The 12,625-nt window shown below is 45.2% G+C and overlaps 1 protein-coding gene across 4 annotated transcripts in view; it reads right to left on the bottom strand.

The window, feature by feature from the left end:
• Nucleotides 1-12,625, bottom strand: part of LOC126360045 (sodium/calcium exchanger 1) — a 1,532,158-nt gene that overhangs the window by 733,720 nt on the left and 785,813 nt on the right. The window lies entirely within an intron of this gene.

Raw genomic sequence — 12,625 nt, 5'->3', positions numbered from 1 at the left:
ACCCCTGATGGGATGGGGTAGGTAGGGAGGAGCTTAAGTTGGTAGGAAGTGATTGATTTCAATGTCTGGGAGAGGGAGACGGTTGACATTTCGTTGGGATTGGATGTGGAATATGTGTAGGAGTAGGGATGGTAGAATATATACGCAGCAGCAATCCTCGTACGCGGCAGGCAGAAAATGGGATTTTTCGAGTTGATAAAGCGTTTCGTCTAGGTTGTACGGACGTGTTCAGTGACTGGGGAGAGACGGTAATTTGATGGAAATATGAGAATTCACGTAGGCTTTTGTCAGAAGCTGAGTCTTCAACTTTCATGACTGTATGAAGAGAGGACAGCTTTTCATTAGCTGCTTTATGTCACCGTCGAGTCACAGAGGTGACGAATGCTAAGGTGGCGCCCTCCATGCCCAGAAATTGAAAATGCCCTCGCTGCTCAGCGTCATCATTCACATTACGTGTTAAGCTTTGTGACGTAGCCCTGTATGATATACCTTTGCCAACTACTCGCTTCCATGCTTTGCTAAGTTCAAATGGCTCAAATGGCTCTGAGTACTATGGGACTTAACATCTGTGGTCATCAGTCCCCTAGAACTTAGAACTACTTAAACCTAACTAACCTAAGAACATCACACACATCCATGCCCGAGGCAGGATTCGAACCTGCGACCGTAGCAATCGCGCGGTTCCGGACTGAGCGCCTTAACCGCGAGACCACCGCGGCCGGCCTTTGCTAAGTGCATAACAAGTGTGTCTCTTAGAGTTGTCTCTCATTCAAATCATATAGTCCCTACAGCCCGTAGGGTGAAACGTCTCCAGTTTTTGATTAACACTTCTCTCTCTCTCGATCACGGGCTTCACTCGGGTTCGATTCCGGGCCGTGTCGGAGATTTAATTTGCTCGATACTGTGTGTGTGTTGACTTCATCATCATATCATCACCGATATGCAAGCCGTCGAAGTGACGTCAAATAAAAATACTTGCACCAGATGGTCAGACTCCGAGCCAGTAATGGAATTCGCACATTTTAAGGGTGGAGGAAATCCTGAATTGTTCAGACACAATCGTTTAGCTATATAGTAGACTTTCATCGGCGAAATGTTTTTATGCAAGCACTCCGCCATGAAGTATTTCATAGCCGTCTTGGGGAAGGTGACTTCTCATTTCATAAGTTGTTCTAGAGTACTTGGCGCACTTGTAACTAATTCGTGTCGACTATTTCCTTGAACATTTGTAGTATGTAGAACTGTGTTTCTGTTGCCTGATCATGGCAAACACAGCGGACAGCTGATGTGAACATTAGCAAACGGACTGTTGAGAAACAGTTTCTTACAAACAGAGGTCAACCAAAAGAATGGCTGTACAAGAAGAGACTGGCAAGAGACAGCTCTTTTGTAGCAGTGCACTTCTATGAGTGAGTCCTCGCAGATATAAGAGGATTACTCGAAAAGCAAGGAACAATCGGTAGCGAAATGGAAACCACAGTGAAAAATATTTTATTTGCAACATTTAGTTACAAACTCCAGCTACTTCTCTACGTAGTCGTCGCTCCGACTGAGACATTTGTTGTAGCGTTGTACCAACTTTCCGATACTCTCGTCGTAGAAGGCAGGCGCCTGTGCTTTCCGCCAATTTTTCTACGCTGGTCTGCAGTCCGCTGTCTTTGCCAAAATGCTATATTCGTAGCCAGTGGTTTATGTGAGCAAAAAGATGAAAATCAGAGGGAGCGAAGTCCGGGTTGTATGGTGGGTGATCAAACACTTTCCATCGAAAACGCTGCAGGAGCGTCTTCATTGCCCCTACAGTGTGCAGTCCAGTGGTGTCATGAAGAAGAAACTTCACGGCAGCTACGTTGTGCAGGATTGCATGAAATCAGCCAAAATCTCACAGCAGGTACCCACACTTGGTGGGAGACACTTTTCTGGGCACTTTACCTGCTCATTGTGCGCTCGGAACTGAAAAGAGCGGCATTACGAGATCGACGGGCATACTAGAGACATTGCCTAACACATCTGTGCAAAGATTCATCGGAGTTTCGCTGTGGCTTCCATTTCCCGACCGATCGGGCCTTACTTTAAGAATAACCCTCGTACAATGATGACTTCCGAGAAAACTGATTGCGTATAACTTTAAAGGAAATGAGAGACTCGCTAAATCCAGTGCTGTTCATTTTGAATTGCTGCAACTAAACTGACAACATAACTAAAACATTTAACAAGTTACAACTCGTTTGTCAAAAATCCATTTATCATTCGTTTACGTAAAAGATGTACCAAAATTCAAGCACATTTTGAAGTACGTTATTGAAAGCAGTACATCTACTATGTCTTGAAAACTTTTTACGTAAGGAAAATATTTCCTGCACTACAGTAAACCCTGATTCAATAAACCCAGCATATGAGAGCCACGAGGTCAAGATAGGCCGAGAACCGACGACAAGATGTACTGAGACTCGAAAAGAAATGGCCAGGAAATAACGCATAAAGTTGATCGGAAGCGAACTGTAAAGGTAGTGCAGTACATGGGAATGGAATGAGTGGGGGGCGTGAGGGGGATTAGAGTAGGAGGAAGGCGAAGAACGAAGTTGGGAGAGGGGAAAACTAGAATCTACATGAATGGCAAAGAGTAGCGGAAGGGAAGTAAGAGGAAGCAAATTTATTCCGCAAGGAAATAAGTCCCTTCTGGCAAACGTTACTTTCTCTGCATTTGACCGGACATCGAGTTCACTACGAAGCAATATCGTGTGAGCTGTTTCGGAGCCTATTTCCGACCCTCGATAAAAAAGTGTATGTATACAAAAACGCCCTCCGGGTATTACTCCGTACTTTCGATTCAGGGTTAATACGTCTTACGCCACGGCTCTTCTTATTTGTATCCTCGTATGCCTGAACGATGGAACAGTTGATAAGTCCCTTTTCAGCAACAGATGTGAGTCATTGTCCGTAACTGTCGGTTATCTGGAAAAGTCACATACAAGGTTATCGGCTTTCTTCTCTTTGTTATAAGTGTTATCTTCCACTTATCCATATTTAAATAGGGTTTCATTCATTACAAAGAGTGTAAATTTTGTCCAACTTTTTCTGCTATTCCTTATCGTTCTCCAGCGACCATACGTTTCCCCACACAGTTGCACCGTCAGGGTAGCCACGGATTCAAGGAGAGGATTGGAGGGGGTGGTAATGAGGGTTTAGATTATAGGATCACGGGATCCATGACTTCCATATTTTTGTTGCATAGACACTTCAATTATTTCATGCGACGTGGTTTAAAAAATAACGAGAATTTTTAATTTTTTGAAGAAATTTTAATTGTCCGTCTTTATCAGTGTTAACGCCATTAGATATTATTCTAAAATTCGGTCTACGGGATAACTAAACTCTCTCAGTAACGCATTTCTAATCTCATCTATGCTTGTGGACAGAAAAATGTCACATTATTACAATACTGTTTCGGTCAAATATTTGCGAATGAGCAATAAGTGTGCACAGACGAATTATCCTGATGCAAAAGCGATGCTTTGTATCGTCACATACACAGGCGTTTTATTTCGGATCGATTCACGCTAACGACGATCATGTTTTAGGTAGTACTCGTTACTAGTCGTTCGACCTTATGGCAGAACCCTTGGAGCACTATGCAGTTACAATTAAGGAAAAAAAGTGAGTATAAACTTAAAATGTTACCCGATTTGACGATCTTTTTTCGGGCTTAGTGGTTAAGAATGATTCCACTGAGACAATTGACTTATAAATTCGACATCGTATCGGAAAAATCATGTTTCATTGCCTGCTACGACGCATTTCACCAGCTATGCACTATTGCTCACATCGTGTAGCGACTTCCGAGTAGTTTGTATTTACCCCTGTTATTACACGAAATCCAGTTTCATGCTAAAAAACCCGAAAACATGTAATGACATCAACCAGTTTATATGCCAACACCATCACCATGATACGCTGATCTTACTGTTTTTTCCCGATTTTATCGATTTATGATGGGTTGCGGCGTGCACGTCACTCGTCCTCTTCAATGACGTCATGGCCTTTTCCGACACCTCATACTACCCGTACACCGTTGTTTGATTTATATCACTATCATAAGCAATACGAAAAGTATGTAAAACTCTCCTGCATTTTATTACGTTGTTGTAGCAAAATGTAAATCAATCTCTCTGATACATCTTTATATTAAATAAATAATCACCGCTACTCCAAGACTTATGTAACCTTTTTGACACTGTGGTTTTCATACCAGTTCGACAAATCAGCAACGGAAAAAAAAACGAATCGAAGAAACACAACTAGTGTGAAATTATAAAATTTCTCTTATTTTTTGAACACATCTCTTCTTGCTTTGACGTAAGAGTCCCGTGGTCTACGGTCGCAGGTTCGAATCCTGCCTCGATCATGGATGTGTGTGATGTTCTTAGGTTAGTTAGGTTTAAGTAGTTCAAAGTTCTAGGCGACTGATGACCTCAGAAGTTACGTTGCATAGTGCTCAGAGCCATTCGAACCATTTGATAATTCAATTACTGTTTATTTGGTTTGTTACTCCAATTATCTTTCTGTGAAAATACCTCCACAACAGAGACAAATGCTCGAATAATATGCCTATTATTGAATCTGACGCGAAAGAATCCGGTTTTTTGTTGGCGCCTACATAGATGTCCGAAAGTACCGTGATGTGGTTGGCGTCACTGAGGGATGAGTTCCGTTGTGCTGTACTGAGTGAATCCATAAAACAGGTGAATATCTCCCTTCTCTTCATTAGTAAAACTATTCATACTAATGCCTGTCACTGTTGACGTACAACTACTACTGTTGATAAATAAGCCCAAGACAGAACTAAACAGAACAGAATGCAAGTTGAGGTCGAAGATTACAATGAGAATTAATGTTTTCCTTAGTAAGTACCGCCAGTGAAAGGAACAAATTTGTTTCCAAACAATACACATAGCACATACCGACGCCTATTGCACTGCTGTGTAGATATTTCCACTTCAATATGAAGATAAAAATGGGTAAGAAATCAAACAAAAAGCGATTACTCTGTAATGAGCCACCGGAGACCATAGGTACAAAAACTTGATCAAAAGTATTCGAACACTCCCAAAACATACGTTTTTCATATTAGGTGCATTGCGCTGCCACCTACAGCCAGGTATTCCATATCAGCGACCTCAGTAGTCATTAGACATCGTGACTGAGCAGAATGGGGCGCTCCGCGGAACTCACAGACTTCGAACGTGGTCAGGTGATTGGGTGTCACTTGTGTAATACTTCTGTACGAGAGAATTCCACTCTCCTAAACGTTCCTGTTTCCGATGCGATAGTCACGTGAAAACGTGAAGAGACACGTACAGCACAAAAGCGTGCAGGCCGACCTTGTATGTTGACTGACAGAGACCGCCGACAGTTGAAGAGCGTCGTGATGTGTAATAGGCAGACATCTATGCATACCATCACACAGGAATTTCAAACTGCATCAGGATTCACTGCAAGTACTATGACAGTTAGGCGGGATGTGAGAAAACTTGGATTTCATGGTTGGGTGGCTGCTAATAAGCCACCCATCACGCCGGTAAATGCCAAACGACGCCTCGCTTGGTGTAAGGAGCGTAAACAATGGACGATTGAACAGTGGAAAAACGTTTATGGCGTGACGAATCACGGTACACAATGTAGCTATCAGATGACAAGGTTGGGGTATGGCGAATGCAGGGTGAACGCCGTGTGCCAGCGTATGTAAAGCCAACAATAAAATTCGGAGGCAGTTGTGTTACGGTGTGGTCGTGTTTTTCATGGAGGGGGCTTGCACTCCTTGTTGTTTTGCGTGGCACTATCACAGCATAGGCCTACATTGATGTTTTAAGCACCTTCTTGCTTTACATGGTTGAAGAGCAATTCGGGGATGATGATTGCGTCTTTCAACACGATCAAGCACCCTTTCATAATGCACGGCCTGTGGCAGAGTGGTTACACGACAATAATATCCCCGTAATGGACTGGCCTGTACAGAATCCTGACCTGAATCGTTTGGAACACCTCTGGACTGTTTTGGAACGTCGACTTCGTGCCAGGTCTCACCTACCGACATCGATACCTCTCCTCAATGCAACACTCCTTGAAGAAAGGGGCTGCCATTCCCCAAGAAACCTTCCAGCACCAGATTGAACGTATGCCTGCGATAGTGAAAGCTGTCATCAAGGCTAAGGTAGACCAACACCATATTGAATTCCAGCATTACCAATGGAGGGCGCCACTAACTTGTAAGTCATTTTAGCCAGGTGTCCGGATACTTTTGCTCGTATAGTGTGCCTTATAGGAAACCAAGCAAGTAATATCCCTTAACAACTTCCGAAACATTTAGAACTTTGTTGCTGTAGGGGTCGAGAGCCACGATGTATTTTAAGAAAGAAAACATAGTCTAAACAGTCTGTAATATGTTATGTTCCGTGCTGTTAACTAATTTTGACTGTTAGTCATTTTCAAGCTCTTCTCACAAGCCTCAAGCTTCGCATCACCTTTGTCTATTGGACTGCATTTGTGCTACATGCGCACACGAAAACAGTATGTGCCTGTGAATAAAATCTTTTCGGTTTTAAAGCAGCGTCAGTTCTAATAAAACTCTCGCGCTTACGATGGATTGCTCCGAAATTGTTGTCAGGTGTAAAATTACTGATGACGATGGCGGAGTTATCCATCGAAAACTAGAGAATTTTATTCGAACTGGCGTGGCTTGAAAACCGAAAAGATTTTAATCGTACACGCTGCCGCGAAAGACTCCGAGGATGTGTGGCTTTACAAATTATGTACCGCCTATTTAGTCAAAAGTGATATGAAGCTTGAAGGTTGTGAGAAGTGCTTGAAAGTGACTAACAGTCGAAATTAGCTGTTAATGTGGACAATAGATATATCACGGCCTGTTTGGACCATGTTTTCTTTCTTAATTCCCAAATTATGTAGGTGGGTCTCGGCTTCAACATGTATATGTAGATATCAGAGCCAGAAATGAGTCTTTGTTTCAATCTGTAACATTTTTTATCCCAGTCACACCTGCTGCAATAAGCAAATGCGACGCTGTTCCTGACTGCACAGATATAAACATCAAATCACGGTAACGTGAGTAGGGTGAGAGAGAAAGGCCCCTCACTAAAGAGCAGTGGACTGCAGCTACGAAAATCTTAAATTGGCAACATCACGTGGAAAGTATTGTGGGGAAGACGAACCAAAGGCCGATTTTTATTGGCAGTCACTTAGAAGACGTAATAAAACTAACAAGGCGACCGCCTACACCACGTTTGTCCGTGCTCCTCTGGAGTACTGCTGCGCTGCATGGAATCCTTTATCAAGCAGGACTGACGAAGAATATTGAAAAATATCGAAGGAGGGAAGGTCGTTTTGTGTTATTGCGAAAATATGGAAGAGTGTGGCATGAGTATGATTAGTGAGCTAGGGCGGCAATCTTTAAAACGGAGGCCTTTTTCGTTGGGCGAGATCTTTTCACGAAGTTTGAAACTCTCTCTTCCAAACGCAAAAATGTTTTGGTCGCTCCCACCTACAAATGACAATCGATCCACTTATTAAAGTAAGAGGACCAGGAATTCGTACGGAAAGATTTAGGTGTTCACGTTTCCCAGGTGGTATTCCGGAGTGGAAAGGTCGAGAAATAGTCTGACGGTAGTTCGACAATCCCTCGGCCAAGCTCTTAAGCGTGAATTGTAGAGTTTTGACGTATATGTAGATGAAGAAAGCAACTGACTTTCCGAACGTATAATACACTCTTTGCGAGACATTCACAAATATTGCTAAAATTTTTCATGGTAAATCAGTCCGCTCCAGTTGTACTTAACAAATGCTTTATTTGAATGAAATCGTACACACAACCCTGGATTAAGAATGAAAATCTGATCTACATACGCTATAAAAAACAAGGAAAACCAAAAGGGTTTGTTCATAACATTAATTAACACAAAATGTGCCCATAAAAATGTGTACATCACATTATATTTTGGTTGCGTATGAAAAATTCGTACCAGTGATGTAAAAAAAAAGAAAAAAAAAATCCAGCAAAATTTATCAAGTAGCATGCGAGATTCCGTGTGAGTGAGGCATCAAAAGATCTAAAACAACCAATAACACCCCGTGTAAAGGGGGCGTAACCGAAAAAAACATGAATGTAACAGCAAATAAGTAAAGATTAACGAGCTAGTGAAACCTATGAACCAACTGCAAACGACTAGTCAAGAGGCAGGGGCTTAAGAAATTAAAATGAAGGCATAAAAGCCGTAGAGGGTCAATTTGCGAACCTCAATAGTGGCTTACCATACAGTGCCCAGTCTACCTCATACGGTAGAAGCCCGACAGATAGGTCAACTGACAAACCGCAATGTATACACATTTACTTCAAAGTGGCCGCCCCCGGTAGCTAGGTGGTCAGCGCGACAGACTGTCAATCCTAAGAGCCCGGGTTCGATTCCCGGCTGGGTCGGAGATTTTCTCCGCTCAGCGACTGGGTGTTGTGTTGTCCTAATCATCATCATTTCATCCCCATCTACGCGCAAGTCGCCGCAGTAGTGTCAAATCAAAAGACTTGCACCAGGCGAGCGGTCTACCCTACGGGAGGCCCTCCTCGCACGACATTATTATATACTTCAAAGCGTGGTCGCCACCGGAGCTAATACCGAGGGCGGGAGGGGCCACAGACGAAATAATAGCTAACAAGACGGCCGTACTCCATTTTTTCCTTCCAAACGTCACCCGCTCCTAATAGCGGTGAAACCACCTTACTTATGCATGTCATTAGCTAAGATAGGAATAGTACAGAGCAAACAATAAAAGCAAGATATGCAATGTGAAATGCATCGATAATTCTTGCCTTTTAGTCTTCCGGTAACTATTACATTCTGCCTGTTGTCTTCACTTTCGACAACAGGCGGATACACGAAAGATTGAATGGAAGGTTCGGACGGTTCATTGACTTCACATACGATCAGCACTTCCCAGTATTATCTGATACATTCCTTGCCAAGTTATGGCTATGAAAATTATTGGAATCTTCACGCATGGCCTTTCTTACAGATGGAAGACCGCAACTACCTTTTTTCTCGCGATGGTGATAACGTGGACAGGTATCAGGAACTGGGAGACTTAGTTGAATCTGAAGCGGACTGCTAACCGACAGGCTTTATGTAAGTGTTTCGCCGCGAAAGAGTTATAGTATTCGGGTATTAAGGTCCTGCATGTGGCAGGTGGGTAGCGAGGACTTTTTCTTTGTTCACGGCAGCTATTTTAAGGCGACATAGCGGCCTGCGGTGGGCGCGCTGCCGTGGCTGCGGCCCGCTTGTCGCTCGTGGGATTTCTTTCGGCTTAGCCAAAGAGGATTGCGCGCCAGCCGCCGCACGTGGGACGCCGGAGGAGCTTCACGGTTCTCTGTGCGGCCGTGAGCAGCCCGCGGTATCTCCGGCCTAAACCGTTTTGCTTGCATAATGTGGAATATCAGCTACCGAAAGCGACTAAAGACGGATAGAAAGACTTGTGGGGCGCAGATTCCTGAAGAAGCTATAGTCAGTCGCCTTTGTGGCTACAATATACACTCCTGGAAATTGAAATAAGAACACCGTGAATTCATAGTCCCAGGAAGGGGAAACTTTATTGACACATTCCTGGGGTCAGATACATCACATGATCACACTGACAGAACCACAGGCACATAGACACAGGCAACAGAGCATGCACAATGTCGGCACTAGTACTGTGTATATCCACCTTTCGCAGCAATGCAGGCTGCTATTCTCCCATGGAGACGATTGTAGAGATGCTGGATGTAGTCCTGTGGAACGGCTTGCCACGCCATTTCCACCTGGCGCCTCAGTTGGACCAGCGTTCGTGCTGGACGTGCAGACCGCGTGAGACGACGCTTCATCCAGTCCCAAACATGCTCAATGGGGGACAGATCCGGAGATCTTGCTGGCCAGGGTAGCTGACTTACACCTTCTAGAGCACGTTGGGTGGCACGGGATACATGCGGACGTGCATTGTGCTGTTGGAACAGCAAGTTCCCTTGCCGGTCTAGGAATGGTAGAACGATGGGTTCGATGACGGTTTGGATGTACCGTGCACTATTCAGTGTCCTCTCGACGATCACCAGAGGTGTACGGCCAGTGTAGGAGATCGCTCCCCACACCATGATGCCGGGTGTTGGCCATGTGTGCCTCGGTCGAATGCAGTCCTGATTGTGGCGCTCACCTGCAAGGCGCCAAACACGCATACGACCATCATTGGCACCAAGGCAGAAGCTACTCTCATCGCTGAAGACGACACGTCTCCATTCGTTCCTCCATTCACGCCTGTAGCAAACCCACTGGAGGCAGGCTGCACTATGTTGGGGCGTGAGCGGAAGACGGCCTAACGGTGTGCGGGACCGTTGCCCAGCTTCATGGAGACGGTTGCGAATGGTCCTCGCCGAAACCCCAGAAGCAACAGTGTCCCTAATTTGCTGGGAAGTGGCGGTGCGGTCCCCTACGCCACTGCGTAGGATCCTACGGTCTTGGCGTGCATCCGTGCGTCGCTGCGGTCTGGTCCCAGGTCGACGGGCACGTGCACCTTCCGCCGACCACTGGCGACAACATCGTTGTACTGTGGAGACCTCACGCCCCACGTGTTGAGCAATTCGGCGGTACGTCCACCCGGCCTCCCGCATGCCCACTATACGCCCTCGCTCAAAGTCCGTCAACTGCACATACGGTTCACGTCCACGCTGTCGCGGCATGCTACCAGTGTTAAAGACTGCGATGGAGCTCCGTATGCCACGGCAAACTGGCTGACACTGACGGCAGCGGTGCACAAATGCTGCGCAGCTAGCGCCATTCGACGGCCAACACCGCGGTTCCTGGTGTGTCCGCTGTGCCGTGCGTGTGATCATTGCTTGTACAGCCCTCTCGCAGTGTCCGGAGCAAGTATGGTGGGTCTGACACACCGGTGTCAATGTGTTCTATTTTCCATTTCCAGGAGTGTAGTCCACAGTGAGCTCAGCGTGTTTTTAATGAGCGTATTTGGCCCGGTACATCCAATCATTTCGATAAGGTCATATTGTTGAACAGTGCTTGCGTTCCCTTTATTGAACATAAACAATAGTTATAAGTGTAGTACAGGTTGAGATTTCCGTGCACAAGGCATACCTGTGGCTGGCTGAGGTCACGCGAAGAGTGACCGAGCAAGGTGGAGCACTGGTCAGCACACTGGACACGCATTCAGAAGGACGGTTTTCCGTGATTTCCCTAAATCTCTCCACGAAAATGCCGGGGTGGTTCCTTTGAAAGGCGAGTCCGGTTTGACAGAATCCGAGCTCGCGCTCCGTCTCTAACGACCTCGATATCGGTCCAAGCTTGCTTCCTTTTCTTCCTTCCAAAGAATGAACCTTGTTAAATATTTCAGATCAGGTAATAACGTCCTATTTTGTCGTACTACTATGAGAAAATCAGCCAGAGTAAAAAACCAAGTATAATGTAAGCTTGCAGCATCTGTTGTTAACTAGAGCGTGGCCGACGCGTATGTTACTAAGCACAGAGGCTGCATACGGCAGTGGCTTGTTGTCGAGGTGTGGACAGCTTTACCCCATTCTGGTAACCGCGGGATCAGGCCACGAGATGTGTGTCACCGGTCCGTTGCGGTTTGCTCGCTGTCTGCTGCGCGGACGTGGCGACGACGGTTGTGGGAGACATTAGACGGCCTTGCTCTCTGAGTAGTTGGCTACAGCACGCATATTACTGAGCTGCGGATGTCGCTGTAGGGCCTTATCAGACGAGTAGCTGGCGTGATGCAATCATTTAAAAGGAGTTGCATCATCCGTTCAGTGTTCACAAGATAGAAGTGACTACATCTGCAAGTAATTTGTACGGTATTCACAATAACAACATTTTGTTCAAAAATTGTTTTTAACAACTATAACTAACCATGGTGTATTTCAAAATAGGACAAAAGTCTCCGAGTAAAGAGCATTCAGGGTCGTCAGATTTATTCGTCCACTTTGTGCGTACTTTCAACATTTTCCACAAGTTACTCTGGAGCTTCCTGATACTTTGATCGTTCCCCTTTCCCTGCACATTAGAAACATTTCTGAGGGAAATAAACGGTTTTGCTGTATGATGAAAATGACGTTGATGACTGTTACTGTTTACACACCGAAGCGCCAAAGAATCTGGTCTAGGCAGGTTATCAAGATTTAAGTGAATTTGAACGTGTTGTTATAGTCGGCGCACGATAGATAGGACACAGCATCTCCGAGGCAGCGATGAAGTGGGGATTTTCCCGTACGATCATTTCACGAGCATTCCATGAATATCAGGAATCCGGTAAAACATCAAATCTGACATCGCTGCAGGCGGAAAAAGATCTTGCAAGAACGGGACCAACGATGACTGAAGAGAACCGTTCAACGTGACAGAAGTTCAACCCTTCCGCAAATTGCTGTAGATTTCGATGCTGGTCAATCAACAAGTGTCAGCGTGCCTACCATTCAACGAAACATGACCGATATTGGCTTTCGGAGCCGAAGGCACTTTCGTGTACCGTTGACCGCTATACGACACAAAGCTTTATGCCTCGCCTGGACCTATCAACAGCGACATTG

This window comes from Schistocerca gregaria, chromosome 1, assembly GCF_023897955.1.
Source record: "Schistocerca gregaria isolate iqSchGreg1 chromosome 1, iqSchGreg1.2, whole genome shotgun sequence".
In the NCBI taxonomy this organism is placed as follows: Eukaryota; Metazoa; Arthropoda; class Insecta; order Orthoptera; family Acrididae; genus Schistocerca; species Schistocerca gregaria.
Note: the sequence above shows the minus strand (reverse complement) of the source record. Positions and strands in the feature narration are given on the sequence as shown.